At 43.8% G+C, this 15,800-nt stretch overlaps 1 protein-coding gene across 5 annotated transcripts in view; it reads left to right on the top strand.

Moving 5' to 3' along the window:
• The first annotated feature begins 1,882 nt into the window (after window positions 1-1,882).
• Window positions 1,883-15,800, top strand: part of l1cama (L1 cell adhesion molecule, paralog a) — a 103,110-nt gene continuing 89,192 nt past the window's right edge. For 3 of the 5 annotated variants that reach the window (XM_046366122.1, XM_046366121.1, XM_046366119.1), the window contains exon 1: window positions 1,883-2,071. The gene's annotated coding sequence lies outside the window, so the exon portion shown is untranslated. The remainder of the gene's footprint in view (window positions 2,072-15,800) is intronic. The other 2 variants (XM_046366123.1, XM_046366120.1) reach the window with 1 other exon arrangement.

Here is a 15,800-nt window from a genome sequence, read left to right as displayed (position 1 = left end):
ACTCTTTAAGTCCCCCGGTGTTGTATCACTGGCATCTCCTGACGGCTGCAGAAAGAAACTACAGAAATGCGTCTTTGCCCACTTAGATAAACTTAGATTTTGGTCACAAAGACCCTTATCAGAGAATACAGCCAACTCGCTCTCTCCCTTCACAGTTTTTAGGATCAGTTGTACAGTCGTACCAGACCACCGTAAGACATTGAGTACCATATTCCCCCGGGGTTGTATTACTGTTATCACCCCTCTGCCTGTCTGTTATCATGTCACGACACAGATAGGCTTCCTGAGACACTTCCTCATTATCCCACAATCAGCAGTTCTCAGAGTTATTATCCCCAATCAACATTCTGTTCTTAGGCCGTCATTGAAAATAAGAATTTGTTCTTGACTGACTTGCCTAGTTGAATAAAGGTAATAAATAAATAAATGATAATAAATCAAAATAAATTAAACATGGCATTTCCCAGCTCCGCCCCTCAGCCACACCTCCTAGTCACAGATCACAGACAACACATTTTTCTCCACATAGAATTACGTTTCAAAACACAACAACGTTGTCCGACACTGACGCCGTTTCCTTTTGATTGCTCGATTGCTTTTGATCGCTTTATCAATTGAAAACCCAATAGACAGTGTGCAGTAGGTGTCTTAGCAGCAGTAGGTGTCTCAGAATCCGTTAATTCTAAGGGAAACATGGGCTTGGTTGACTATGGTAGACGTTACCTGCATAGGGCTATTAGACAGAGACAGAGAGAGGTCTTTCCTGATTACATCTAGAGCCATAAGTCCAGTAGGAAGAAGAGAGTACTCTGTTTATCAGTGAAATGAGCAGAGATAAGAGAGACATTATCCATATTGATCTGTCTGAGCTAGACTTCCTACACGCTGTAGAATGATTCTCCTGAACCAGGAGTTTGCAATAGATGCCTTTTTAGTAGCGACAGAAGCCAGAATACATTAGACGTTATTAATATCAAGGGTCATTTGGCTGTTCCTTTAAAGCACATGTATAGGGCTATTAGACAGAGCATGGTGAGGAAACGAGACAGAGAGAGAGAGAGATGCAGGTTGCGTCCAAAATGGCACACTATTCCCTATGTAGTGCACTACTTTTGACCAGGGCCATATGGGTGTGTCCGTCTGCAATTAGGGAGCCTACAGGCACAGTATGCGTCTCAAATGGTACCCTATTCCGTATGGGCTATGGCCAAAAGTAGGGCACTATGTAGGAAATAGTGTACCATTTTGGACATGAGCAGGGAATGAGATGTAGAGCAGAGTGGGTAGGGCCATAGGCTATACCACTATGCTAATAAGTGTATTGTTATGCCTGCTAGAGCTGATCTGCATGGCTGCGTATAGGAAAAGGAGAGAGAGCTGCTATCTGGCAGCAGAGCAGATTGGCTGGCTGCTGGAACCTGGCAAGACTAATCCAGCTGGAAAGACTGCATGCATACGGCCAGCAGCGGAGAAGAGAAAGGAGGAGAGGATGGATGTAGGGAGGAGGAGGGGTGCACAGAGGGAATGGAGAGAGGGGAGGGAGGAGGAGGGGTGCACAGAGGGAATGGAGAGAGGGGAGGGAGGAGGAGGGGTGCACAGAGGGAATGGAGAGAGGGTAGGGAGGAGGAGGGGTGCACAGAGGGAATGGAGAGAGGGTAGGGAGGAGGAGGGGTGGACAGAGGGAATGGAGAGAGGGGAGGGAGGGAGGGAATGATGGGGGGGGAGAAGACAATAAAGGAATGGTCAGAATCCAACAAGAGTGAGCGAATAGAGCGAGGCAGGAGAAGAAGAGGGAGGGATGAGGGGAGAGGCAGAGGAGAAGAAGGGTGATGTCACCTCACCTCTAGCAGGCAGCCAATGAGAGCGAGGGAGGCAGAGAGAGCGGCTGAGAGAGAGGGAGAGAGGGTGTGTTTTTGAATCACTGCAGCATCAGAACAGCGAGAGGAGAGGGCACAATCAATTTGATAGAGAAGAAGAAAAGGAAGAACTAGGAAGAAAAAAGGGAGGACAAGGAGTTGCCAGAGGAAAAGAAGGATCAACACCCCCGAGGCCGTCGTTTAAACCTGTGGAGGTAAGAGAAGAACACAGCCGTTCAAAAAGACAAGATGAGAGCGGGGTTAATTAGAACGCTGGCTGGGTGGAGGAGAGGTGGCCGGATGATGTCTTCATCACACCTGGGTCACATCTGCAATTACAATCCCACATTTTACAAGATGGTAGTCTTACTAGCCTGTCTGAAGGGGCTGAGGTGGAGAGATGAATTTGAGTCACATTTCTAGAAGAGTCATGTCATGTGTCGCTGTGACTATATTAGTAGTGTCTGGAGGGCAATATTAGTGGTGATGTCATTGGATAAAACGATCAAACTATTAATATTTCAAGATTTCTGTTGAGATTATTGTTCAAATGAGCAAATGTGCTTCTCATAATTTCTCTCGATGTTGTAGTAGAGGTGGTTGTAGGTTTTGTACCGAAGCATCTGCTTTTTATGGTTGACTTTTAATGAATTTGAAATGAAAGTGCATTGAAGAAGACATCTCGTTGAATAGTTTGAATGGATGTTATAGGGAAAGAGTATTATTGCATGTCATTAGTACATTTGGCTGGGTACACACTCAGATAGCATGTAGCATGCAACAGGGTCTGGCTCAGCTATTACAATTCAATGCAATGCTGTTGTGGAGCCTCGTTGAAGGAAATCATATTATCGTCGGACGTTTCGATAATCTGCGTAAATATAGAATTGATTTGACATCTGGAGGATTGTGTGATACGATACAAATTCAAAATAAGTGATTGCACGTTTTCTGTCTTTTTTTACATTGAAAATGAGTGTGGGTTATTTTGCTCACTTAGCAATTTTCAAAAATATATAACGTAAACATTTGATTTCTTCAAAATTCTATGTATCAGTATTTGCTATGTGAGGCATTTTAGCAGTTATTTTCACTTGTGTCCTGCACTTTTGACAGTGCATACCTCTACACATTTGTTCTAATTAATTAGTATTTTTAGCAAAAAAAAAAAATTTTTTTTTGACTTAGATCTTTCTCTACCTTGCTACTTTGGCTATATTTTCCCACTATCCCCCCGCTGTTGTCCCCCCCTCCCCCAGCCTCTCCTATATCTCACTGGTTTGATGTTGTTAAGCATGGCTGTGATTGCGTTGTGCTGTAATGGTATTTTCACTCGTCTGGTAGCATGCTGGTCCCAGATCTGTGTGTGTTCCTATGGGAGTTGGCTATGCAGCACTAACACATCTGGGACCAGTCTAGTTCATGGCATGACAATGACCATACGAGTTGGTATTCAGAACAAATAGATCTGGGACCAGGCTCGTGGTCGGGAGGATAGAGGTCTAATCTGTGGCAGGTAGCTCTCCTGATCTAGGATCCGTTTTGCACTTCCATAAATAATATCATATGGACAGGAAGGACCTGATCGATCAGCACGCCTGCTTTGTGAATACAGGTTCTCCTGTCCTGGCTGTCCTACTGCAGAGACTCTCTCTCTCTCTCTCTCTCTCTCTCTCTCTCTCTCTCTCTCTCTCTCTCTCTCTCTCTCTCTCTCTCTCTCTCTCTCTCTCTCTCCCTCACTCTCTCTCTCTCTCTCTTCTCCCTCACTCTCTTTCTCTGGGAATAGGATGTTATCTGGGTTGGTGCTCCTCTGGGGAGCCCCTGTATCCTTCCCTTTTGCTACCTTAAACCAACTACAGTACTGTCTGATGGGACAGAGAGAGAGGGAGGGGAAGGAGAGAAGAGAGAAAGAGGGAGACATTGGAATGGAAAATATGGGTGTGGCAGTCGGGCATCTCTCCCAATACAACAGACTGTACAGGTGTGCCCGTGAACAGATGCAAACATCTGGCCATGTGCCAAACATGGCAACCAGCTCTCACATCTCCATTAGGCAGATGAGAGGCCATAGAACACATAACAGGCAGTCTATACTAAATGCTGTGTCTTCTTTAGTCTCCTGGGTGTGAGCGCTGTCATGTCGTGTCGTGAGAAAACACTCCCTCTCTCTGCCTTCACTCTCTTCGCCCTCTTCTCCTCTCCCCCCTCCATCTCTCCCCTTCTTCCCCCTCTTTTGTTCACCCCTCTCTCTCTCAACCCCCCTCCCTCTCGCCATGCCTCAATAACCTCCAGCCTGTCCCAGATGAGATGAGGACAGTACTGGGGACACTGCTCGGCGGCTGACAATGACTTGTTACCATCGGGACAGCACACAATATGGATCAAGATATAGGCAGGGAGTTGTGTGTGTCATTGCTTGCGTGTGTGTGTGTGTCATTGCTTGCGTGTGTGTGTGTGTGTGTGTGTGTGTGTGTGTGTGTGTGTGTGTGTGTATGTATGCACGCGCTCTCTGAGGCGAAATGCCCAAGAAACTGCTCCATGCTCCTGCAGCTACTGGTTGTATTTTCAAACTGTTTAATGCAATAATCAGTGTATTGCTACTGCTGGCTGTTTGTCAATCCTAGACCGAGCTGCTGTAACAGCCAGAGAGAAACAGAGTTGCTCTTACTTACTTTCTGTCATATAGTAACACAAATACATGCGCGTAGCCGTCACACACACACACACAGCTGTATAGTACAGTGTATGATTACCCTGGGCTAGCTATACCAGAGCAGAATGTAATCTCCTTCTCTCTGATGCCAGCCAGCATTTAATTGAGCTGTTCTAACAGAGGGATGGATAGAGTGATTTAAGAGAGGGCAGGGAGAAATGGGGGGAAGGGGGGGGGGAGAAAGAGAGAGGTGGTGATGGATGGAGCGAGGGAGGGAGGGAGGGATTGTTTGACGAGAGAGAGAAAAGAGAGCGAGAAGGACGGATCAACAGGAGAGAGAAACAAGGTCACAGGGTGGATTGGCTGTTAAAGATGGCAGCAAGGAAAAAATAGGAAAAAAATGGATAGAGAAACAGATGATATGCACAATGACGTATAGATCAATATGTTAGAGAACTAGAGAGGTGAGTCCCGGGGAGCATCGTTTGTTCATGTTATTGCCTTGTTTACATGTATTTCTGTGCACTATTCAGTTTTTTTGTAATGACAATGGTGTTGGCCATATTCATGATACTGAACCATGCTCTTCTCTTGTTAAACCGGAGAGATGTCATTGTGTTAGGGAAGGTGGGCTGTGTGCTCACAATCTGCCAAGCAGGAGAGCTCACTGGGAAGAGCAGTGTTATTTATCCTAGCTATTGAAGTGCAGTGTTGTGCAGCGTTAGTGTTATCCTAGCTAATTTAGATTCTCCACACTGGTGTTTTTACGCTAGCTAAATGCTCTACAGTTTTACCCTCGCTAGATGCTCCAAAGCCACCTGTTATTTTGCCTCAGGCCCTACTGCCAGTCACTGCAGCCACCCAAATACACGACTACACACATCAGCTGCCCCAAATACACGGCTACACACATCAGCTGCCCCAAATACACGGCTACACACATCAGCTGGCCCAAATACACAACTACACACATCAGCTGGCTCAAATACACAACTACACACATCAGCTGGCTCAAATACACAACTACACACATCAGCTGGCTCAAATACACACATCAGCTGGCTCAAATACACAACTACACATTTCAGCTGGCTCAAATACACGGCTACACACATCAGCTGGCCCAATACACGATTACACACATCAGCTGCCCCAATACACGACTACACACATCAGCTGCCCCAATACGCACGACTACACACATCAGCTGCCCCAATACACACGACTACACACATCAGCTGGCCCAATACACACGACTACACACATCAGCTGGCCCAATACACGACTACACACATCAGCTGGCCCAATACACGACTACACACATCAGCTGCCCCAATACACAACTACACACATCAGCTGGCCCAATACACGACTACACACATCAGCTGCCCCAATACACAACTACACAAATTAACTGGCCCAAATACACGACTACACACACCAGCTGTCCAAATACACGACTACACATACCAGCTGTCCAAATACACGACTACACACACCAGCTGTCCAAATACACGACTACACCCGTCAGCTCCACCTGCCTTGAATGACGGGTCGCCACTGCTCAAAGTCTTTACCTGGTATTTTCCAAGGGAATACAATATTAAAGATGCAACACGGGTTAAGAGATGGAAAGTGATCAAGGTAAGGTGTAAATAAAGGCTGCATCCCAAATGCTACCCTATTCCTATTTAGTGCAACACACTAAACACACTTTTGACCAGTGTCCATGAGGAAAAGTGGGCCATTTGTGACGAAGCCATTTCTGTTTCATAGTTTAGCTTCTCTGTTAATTGTACAGCTTTTTTCTTAATCTTTTAGTGTATTCCCCACTGGAAATACAGGTGTAGACTATGCACAGACAGGTTCACTTTTAGTGTATTCCCCACTGGAAATACAGGTGTAAACTATGCACAGACAGGTTCACTTTTAGTGACTCTGGTCCTCTGTGTTTGTCGTTTTAGCACACTGCTGAGCTAAAGAGAGGCTGCCGTAAGGGTTGATGGTTGACGTGATGGTTTCTCCCTGGTTGCCCTGCGGTGTGTGTGTCTGTGTGATGAAGGAAGCCTGTTTGATTTAGATTCTGCAGATGGAGCAAGACTAACTGACATGGTGTGTGTCAAGTGGGGGATCAGGCAGATGTGTCGGGTGGAGTCTAGAATATGTTACTATGATTTAAAGAGTGAAGGGTCAGACAAGGAGTGATTGAAAGGCAGGGGATATGATTATGAAACCTACTGGGAGGGAAGGGGAAGGTGGAAGGGAGAGAAGAGGAGAAGGAAGGGAAAAGGGCACCTGAATCTATAGAGAGAGAAGTGGGTCATTTTATAATGAAATAGAATAGCACACGATAGATACTTTATTGAGAAATGTAAATAATAATGCATGAATATATAATAAAGGACAAAAAAAGGTGGTTTTAAGAAGGGGAGAGATCTGGGGCTGTTGACAACATCAGTTCAGTTTCCAGTGATGAAACAAGACAGTGTAGATTGTAGGTCTGTGTTTAGACCAGTACTCTATGAAGCACTACTACTTCGACTACTACTACTGTCACTACTACCTCTACTACTGCTGTCACTACTACCTCTACTACTACGACTACTACTACTGTCACTACTACCTCTACTACTACGACTACTACTACTGTCACTACTACCTCTACTACTACGACTACTACTACTGTCACTACTACCTCTACTACTGCTGTCACTACTACCTCTACTACTACGACTACTACTACTGTCACTACTACCTCTACTACTACGACTACTACTACTGTCACTACTACCTCTACTACTGCTGTCACTACTACCTCTACTACTACGACTACTACTACTGTCACTACTACCTCTACTACTACGACTACTACTACTGTCACTACTACCTCTACTACTGCTGTCACTACTACCTCTACTACTACGACTACTACTACTGTCACTACTACCTCTACTACTACGACTACTACTACTGTCACTACTACCTCTACTACTGCTGTCACTACTACCTCTACTACTACGACTACTACTACTGTCACTACTACCTCTACTACTACGACTACTACTACTGTCACTACTACCTCTACTACTGCTGTCACTACTACCTCTACTACTACGACTACTACTACTGTCACTACTACCTCTACTACTGCTGTCACTACTACCTCTACTACTACGACTACTACTACTGTCACTACTACCTCTACTACTACGACTACTACTACTGTCACTACTACCTCTACTACTGCTGTCACTACTACCTCTACTACTACGACTACTACTACTGTCACTACTACCTCTACTACTTCGACTACTACTACTGTCACTACTACCTCTACTACTGCTGTCACTACTACCTCTACTACTACGACTACTACTACTGTCACTACTACCTCTACTACTACGACTACTACTACTGTCACTACTACCTCTACTACTGCTGTCACTACTACCTCTACTACTACGACTACTACTACTGTCACTACTACCTCTACTACTACGACTACTACTACTGTCACTACTACCTCTACTACTGCTGTCACTACTACCTCTACTACTACGACTACTACTACTGTCACTACTACCTCTACTACTACGACTACTACTACTGTCACTACTACCTCTACTACTACTGTCACTACTACCTCTACTACTACGACTACTACTACTGTCACTACTACGACTACTACTACTGTCACTACTACCTCTACTACTACGACTACTACTACTGTCACTACTACCTCTACTACTGCTGTCACTACTACCTCTACTACTACGACTACTACTACTGTCACTACTACCTCTACTACTACGACTACTACTACTGTCACTACTACCTCTACTACTACGACTACTACTACTGTCACTACTACCTCTACTACTGCTGTCACTACTACCTCTACTACAACCACTACTACTGTGACTACTACTACAACCACTACTACTACTACTGTCACTACTGCCTCTACTACTGTCACTACTGCCTCTACTACTGTCACTACTGCCTCTACTACTACTGCCTCTACTACTACCACTACTGCCTCTACTACTACCACTACTGCCTCTACTACTACCACTACTACTACTACTACCACTACTACCTCTACTACTACCACTACTACTACTACTACTACCACTACCACTACTACTGTCACTTTTACCACTACTACTGTCACTACTGCCTCTACTACTACCACTACCTTCTCTACTACTACCACCTCTACTACTACCACTACCTTCTCTACTACTACCACAACTGCCTCTACTACTACTACCACTACTGCCTCTACTACTACTATTACCACTACTGCCTCTACTACTACCACTACTGCCTCTACTACTACAACTACTGCCTCTACTACTACCACTACTGCCTCTACTACTACCACTACTGCCTCTACTACTACCACTACTGCCTCTACTACTACCACTACTGCCTCTACTACTACCACTACTGCCTCTACTACTACCACCACTACTTTCTCTGTTATTACTACTACCACTACTGCCTCTACTACTACTACTACCACTACTGCCTCTACTACTACCACCACTACTTTCTCTGTTATTACTACTACCACTACTGCCTCTACTACTACTACTACCACTACTGCCTCTACTACTACTACTACCACTACTGCCTCTACTACTACTACTACCACTACTGCCTCTACTACTACCACTACTGCCTCTACTACTACCACTACTGCCTCTACTACTACCACCACTACTTTCTCTGTTATTACTACTACCACTACTGCCTCTACTACTACTACTACCACTACTGCCTCTACTACTACCACTACTGCCTCTACTACTACCACCACTACTTTCTCTGTTATTACTACTACCACTACTGCCTCTACTACTACTACTACCACTACTGCCTCTACTACTACCACTACTGCCTCTACTACTACCACCACTACTTTCTCTGTTATTACTACTACCACTACTGCCTCTACTACTACTACTACCACTACTGCCTCTACTACTACTACCACCACTACTGCCTCTAGTACTACTACCACTACTTTCTCTGTTATTACTACTGCCACTAGTACTACTGCCACTACTACCTCTACTACCACTACTACCACCTCTATCACCTCTACCACTACTACCACTACCACCTCTATTACTACTACCACCACCATCAAACGCCAGTCATCACTTACCAACCCTGTTCTCTATCCTTACACATCTAGAGGAAACCTGACAAATTTGGAATCCATTCCCCTCTTTTACCGGATTTTCTCACCTCCCTCCTTCCATCTCTTTCTCCCTTCATTTCTGCGCCAAGTGTGGTTTCACATGTCATGTCTGTATTCATGCATAGTCGGGTAGCAACCAAACCAAAGCCTTCCACTCCAGGCCTTAATCAGAATAATGTCTACTTGAGATTATTATTGGACATTACAGAAACGCTGACACAAAGGCCAATAAAATGAACCCAATTATACAATTGAACCGTAGGTTAGGTCCCAAATGGCACCCTATTCCCTGTTTAGTGCACTACTTTTGACCAGAGTCCATAGGGTAGGACCTTGCTCAAAGGTAGTGCACTAAATTGGGAATAGGGTGCCATCTGGAAAACTGATTTTAGAGATAGGGTTCAAGATTAACACTGCTGGCAAATATGGAGATTTTATGTAATTCATTTGAGTGGATTACTTTATTAAATCTCTGTCAGTGGCATCCCTTTCGCATGTGTGTGTGTGTGTGTGTGTGTGTGTGTGTGTGTGTGTGTGTGTGTGTGTGTGTGTGTGTGTGTGTGTGTGTGTGTGTGTGTGTGTGTGTGTGTGTGTGCGAAAGAGGGTAACAACGCTTGAAAAACACAGGAAATAGACCTGTTTAACCATTCAACAGGAACCTCATCAAGCGTTATGACTACCACATTGAAGTCATAAGAGAATATAATGCCTAGTATGCTTACTTCAAACAATCAAGTCATTTACAGAGCACAGTGGGTGTCAATGAGAGAGCCTCGCGTTCGATTGAAGCCGGGAAATGCACAAATCCTGTATTTATTCTACCAAATGATATCGTTAGGTTCTTCTCAGCTACAGACCCAGGCGGAGACAGGGAAAGCACAAACCAGATGTAGTCACCCAACTGGATGCGTCAGCTGAATAGCATTGTGATACAGTCACACAGTTCTTTATACACAGTGCATGGAGCAAATGAGGGGCCGGACGGCTGTCTGGCTCTGTTCTACCCACCTCATTCTGTTATTCTCACTCCGCTTCCCAACTTTGACGTCGAAGACAACCTCCTCGCTTCCCACAGAAACGAGACTGTTGGACTGTGCCTAGAACCCTGACCCAGAGAAATTCTATCCTATTCTGCAGAACACGTTCTAACTCCAGACAGAGATGGCTCCCATCCAAACCCTTCTAGGATCATACTAGAAGTCAGAGTCTCCGTCTGGATTTGTCATTTGCATAAACAGCACCTTCAAAAAGTATTCAATGGCCCTCGACTTGTTCCACATTTTGTTGTGTTACAGGCTGAATTCAAAATGGACCACATTGATTGTTTTCCTGACCCATCTGCACACAATACCCCAGAATGACAAAGTCAAAACATGTTTTTAGACATTTTTTGCAAATGTATTGAAAATGTTAAACATAAATGTCTCATCTCATTGTTAGAATCACCTTTTGGCAGTGATTTACAGCCGTGAAGCTTTCTGGGTAAGTCTCTAAGAGCTTTGCACAACTGGATTGTACAATATTAGCACATTCTTTTAAAATATTCTTCAAGCCACGTCGAGTTGGTTATTGATCTAGAGGCGAAAGAAATGCACACCTGTTTAGGCAAAGGTGCTGGCTAGCGGAGAAGAAGAACACTTGAAAAATGAAAAGGAGAGTAGGAGCTCCGAGGCAATCATTTAATAACCTAATAACCATCGTTTCGACAAAACAAGCTGTCTTAAATCAGGGTAAATTGGTTATTGCTCATTGCTAGACAGACATTTTCATTGTCTTTGCAGAAGTCTTCAATCCTATTTCATTCAAATCTGTAACTAGGCCACTCAGGAACATTCAATGTCATCTTGGTAAGCAACTCCAGTGTATAGTTGTCCTTGTGTTTTAGGTTATTGTCCTGCTGAAAGGTGAGGTTTGTTTCCCGGGGTCTGTTAGAAAGCAGACTGAGCCAGATTTTCCTCTAGGATTTTCCTCTAGGCTTAGCTCTATTCCATTTATTTTGATTCTAAAAAAAACCTCCCCCGTCCTTGACGATGACTAGCATACCCAGAACATGATGCAGCCACCAACAATGCTTGAAAATATGAAGAGTGGTACTCAGTGATGTGTCGTGTTGGATTTGCCCCAAACTTAACACTGTATTCAGGACAAAGTTCACTTCTTTAACACATTTTTTGAAGTTTTGCTTTCGTGCCTTATTGCAAACAGGATGCATGTGTTTTGAATATTTGTATTCTGTACTGGCTTTCCTCTTTTCACTCTGGTGTTTTAGGTTAGTATTGTGGAGTAACTGCAATGTTGTTGATCCATCCTCAGTTTTCTCCTATCACAGTCATTCAACTCTGTAACTGTTTTTATGTCACCATTGGCCTCATGGTGAAATCCCTGAGCAGCTCAAAGGGATATTCAATGTCTGCTTTTTATTTTTTAGGTTCCCTTCTTTGCAAGGCATTGGAAAACCTCCCTGGTCTTTGTGGTTGAATCTGAAATTCACTGCTCGACTGAGGGATCGTACAGATCATTGTTTGTGTGAGGTACAGAGATGAAACATAATTCCACTTTGACAGTATGTGTATATGTATATGTATATGTATATGTATATGTATATGTATATGTATATGTATATGTATATGTATATGTATATGTATGTGTATATGTATATGTATATGTATATGTATATGTATATGTATATGTATGTGTATATGTATATGTATATGTATATGTATATGTATATGTATATGTATGTGTATATGTATATGTATATGTATATGTATATCATATGTTAATATGTATGTGTATATGTATATGTTATGTAAACACATATGTAAATGTGTATATGTATATGTATATGTATATGTATATGTATATGTATATGTATATGTATATGTATGTGTATGTATGTGTATATGTATATGTATATGTATATGTATATGTATATGTATATGTATGTGTATATGTATATGTATATGTATATGTATATGTATATGTATATATATATATGCCAGTGACACAATCTCAATTTAATCCGTTTTAAATTCATGTTGAAACACAGCTAAATGTGGAAAAAGTCAAGGCGTGTGGATACTTTCTGAAGGCACTGTACACACACACACACACACACACACACACACACACACACACACACACACACACACACACACACACACACACACACACACACACACACACACACACACACACACACACACACACACACACACACACACACACACACACACACACACACAAGCTCAAACCAACCCATAACAAGATTAGAATTGGAGTCTCCTCATAAACATAGAGATCCTGTAGCCTTAGAAAAGGGAATGGTTTCAGAACAAAAAAAAGAGGAAAACAAGAAACAGACAGAATGTGTAACGGAGAGAGAGAACCACAGAGATAAGAGAGGAGATTGGCAGACGAGAAGTGGAGACGAGAAAGATAAAAACGAGGGGAGACGTGAAGAGAAACTGTCTTCCCCCGCCTGCCCTTCTCTCTGTCTTTCTGAGACCCTGACCCTTCATCCCTCTCTCTCTCTGGCTCTGTCACTCCGAGAAAAGTATGTCTTTGTCTGTGAGTCATCGTAAGAATTCCCCTCTTCCTCCCATCCCTTTCACCACATGCCACTCCAATCAAAGAGGCTTTATGGGCACATCTCTGACTAAAATTAGCCTAAATCGCCCCTCTGTCCTGGACAGTCTGCACTGTGGGTGGATGACGAGGTCTGATAACTGTAGAGGAAGTGGAAGTGTGTGTCTGTGTTTGTGCATGCGTGTGTAAGCGTGCGAGAGAGAGAGAGTGTGTGTGTGTGTGTCACATCGTCAAAGTAAAGAAGTTTTAGAAGTGTGTGTGTGTGTGTGTGTGTGGGTCTCATGACTACATTACATGCCAGCACGTAATAAATGACTTCCGTCTTATTGGTATTTACACAACTCCTCAATCCTTCACTGTGTCTGTCTGACGCCTACACATCTTGTACTCTATTCAAGTGTACTGTACTGTGCATAATACTGACTACCAGAATATATTACTACTGCTGCTGGCAGGCAGAGACGAAGGACATCCCTATTGTCATGTCGATGATTCAAGTGACACGAAGAAGGGAAGCATTTTCGGACTTCTGCTGATGTAAAAATAGGGCTTTATCAATAAATGTGTTTGATTGTACAGTAGTGGGTTGTGAAAGTTTCAGTGGCAGAGCTGTTCTAGGATCGGGTACCCCCTCGTATTCACTATAATGTAAAAGACTAAACTGATCCCAGATCTGTGGGTTGTGCTGAGGCTCTGAGAGACAAGCTAGGGGACTTGGCTGCCTGGAGCTCACTGGGAGATTGGAACAGTGTAATGTATGGAACATGACTGCTTGGCATTGAATGACTGACCTACGAAATGACTGGCACAAATGATTCTCGTTCAAAGAATCATTGAATGACTGACCTACGAAATGACTGGCACAAATGATTCTCGTTCAAAGAATCATTGAATGACTGACCTACGAAATGACTGGCACAAATGATTCTCGTTCAAAGAATCATTGAATGACTGACCTACGAAATGACTGGCACAAATGATTCTCGTTCAAAGAATCATTGAATGACTGACCTACGAAATGGCTGGCACAAATGATTCTCGTTCAAAGAATCATTGAATAACTGACCTACGAAATGACTGGCACAAATCATCCTCGTTCAAAGGATCATTGAATGACTGACCTACGAAATGACTGGCACAAATGATTCTCGTTCAAAGAATCATTGAATGACTGACCTACGAAGTGACTGACACAAATGATCCTCGTTCAAAGGATCATTGAATGCCACGGTGTCGAATCATCACAAATTTAAATTTAAGTTAAGTAGCTTGTCGTCTCTTGTTTTATTGAACCTACTGTAGTCTCACGTTGCCAGACTTTCTCGTCTCACATTCCATTGAACCTAAAAGTAGGAACAAATATTCATTGAATTAGACAAATGTAACTCCATAAATAAGCGCGTAACGTCCAGTCTTGTAGTGTGCATACTACAATCACATCCTAGTGTCTCTCGCTCTTCCTCTGTCTGTATCCTATGACTACAGGAGGAGGGTAAGAGGGCCACGTTGCTCCTGTCAGTGTGTGTGAGAGCCGTGGTATGTTCCTTCCATGTGTCTGTCTGTGTACTTGTCAGCCATGATATATTCATTAGGCTTGGATTAGGTGGCGGAGGAGGGGATCAGTTGTATAGTGTGGATAATCCCTATACACGGGTGCTAATTTAATCCCACCTACTGTGCCAGTCCCATTATACCAGCCACCCAGGAGGAGACAGAGGGCGGCAGGGGGGGGCAACACAGGACGAGGGGATGGATAGATATATATATATATGAGATAATGATGAAAGAGAGCGAGCGAGACAGAGAATGGCAACCTCGGTGTCTATTCTATTTGACAGTACTGTTAAAAATCCCATGTTGATAAAACGCTCTTACATCTATCCCACCCACCCGCGAATACTGCACAGGGGGTAGCGCACAGGGGGGGTAGCGCATGACGAGACGAAAGAGAGGGGAGCAGAGGGGGAGAGAATGACAACCGCCATGTCTTTTCTATTTGACGTTGAAACGTTTTATGTTGATACAACAGGTCGTACAGTTTTTCTTTGTTTTGTGACTGAAAGGCTGCTCGTGCATTCTGGTGCTTGGCCTGCTGTCTTTTGAGTTGGGAGAGGAGAGGAGAGGAGATGGAGAGGAGAGGAGAGGAGAGGAGAGCGAGGGGGAGAGGGAGAGCGAGGGGGAGGAGAGGTGGAGATGGATAGCTTGCAGTAAGTTAGTCAGTCAGCCTCTTCAGCTGTCATTCTGGAGACGGAGACAGAGACAGCTGAATATATTTTGAATCCATCATAGTTTGACATGCATGGTACAGTGGTTCATTTCTAATGCTAGTGGCTGCCGGTGAATGGTGTGCCGTGTCAGACCACCCACCTTACTATGAACAACTATCCTACCTCCACTTCCCTTTACAACCACTGTGTGTGTGTGTGTGTGTGTGTGTGTGTGTGTGTGTGTGTGTGTGTGTGTGTGTGTGTGTGTGTGTGTGTGTGTGTGT

This window comes from Oncorhynchus gorbuscha, linkage group LG10 (assembly GCF_021184085.1).
Source record: "Oncorhynchus gorbuscha isolate QuinsamMale2020 ecotype Even-year linkage group LG10, OgorEven_v1.0, whole genome shotgun sequence".
Classification (NCBI taxonomy): domain Eukaryota; kingdom Metazoa; phylum Chordata; class Actinopteri; order Salmoniformes; family Salmonidae; genus Oncorhynchus; species Oncorhynchus gorbuscha.
This window is presented reverse-complemented; position numbering and strand designations above follow the sequence as displayed.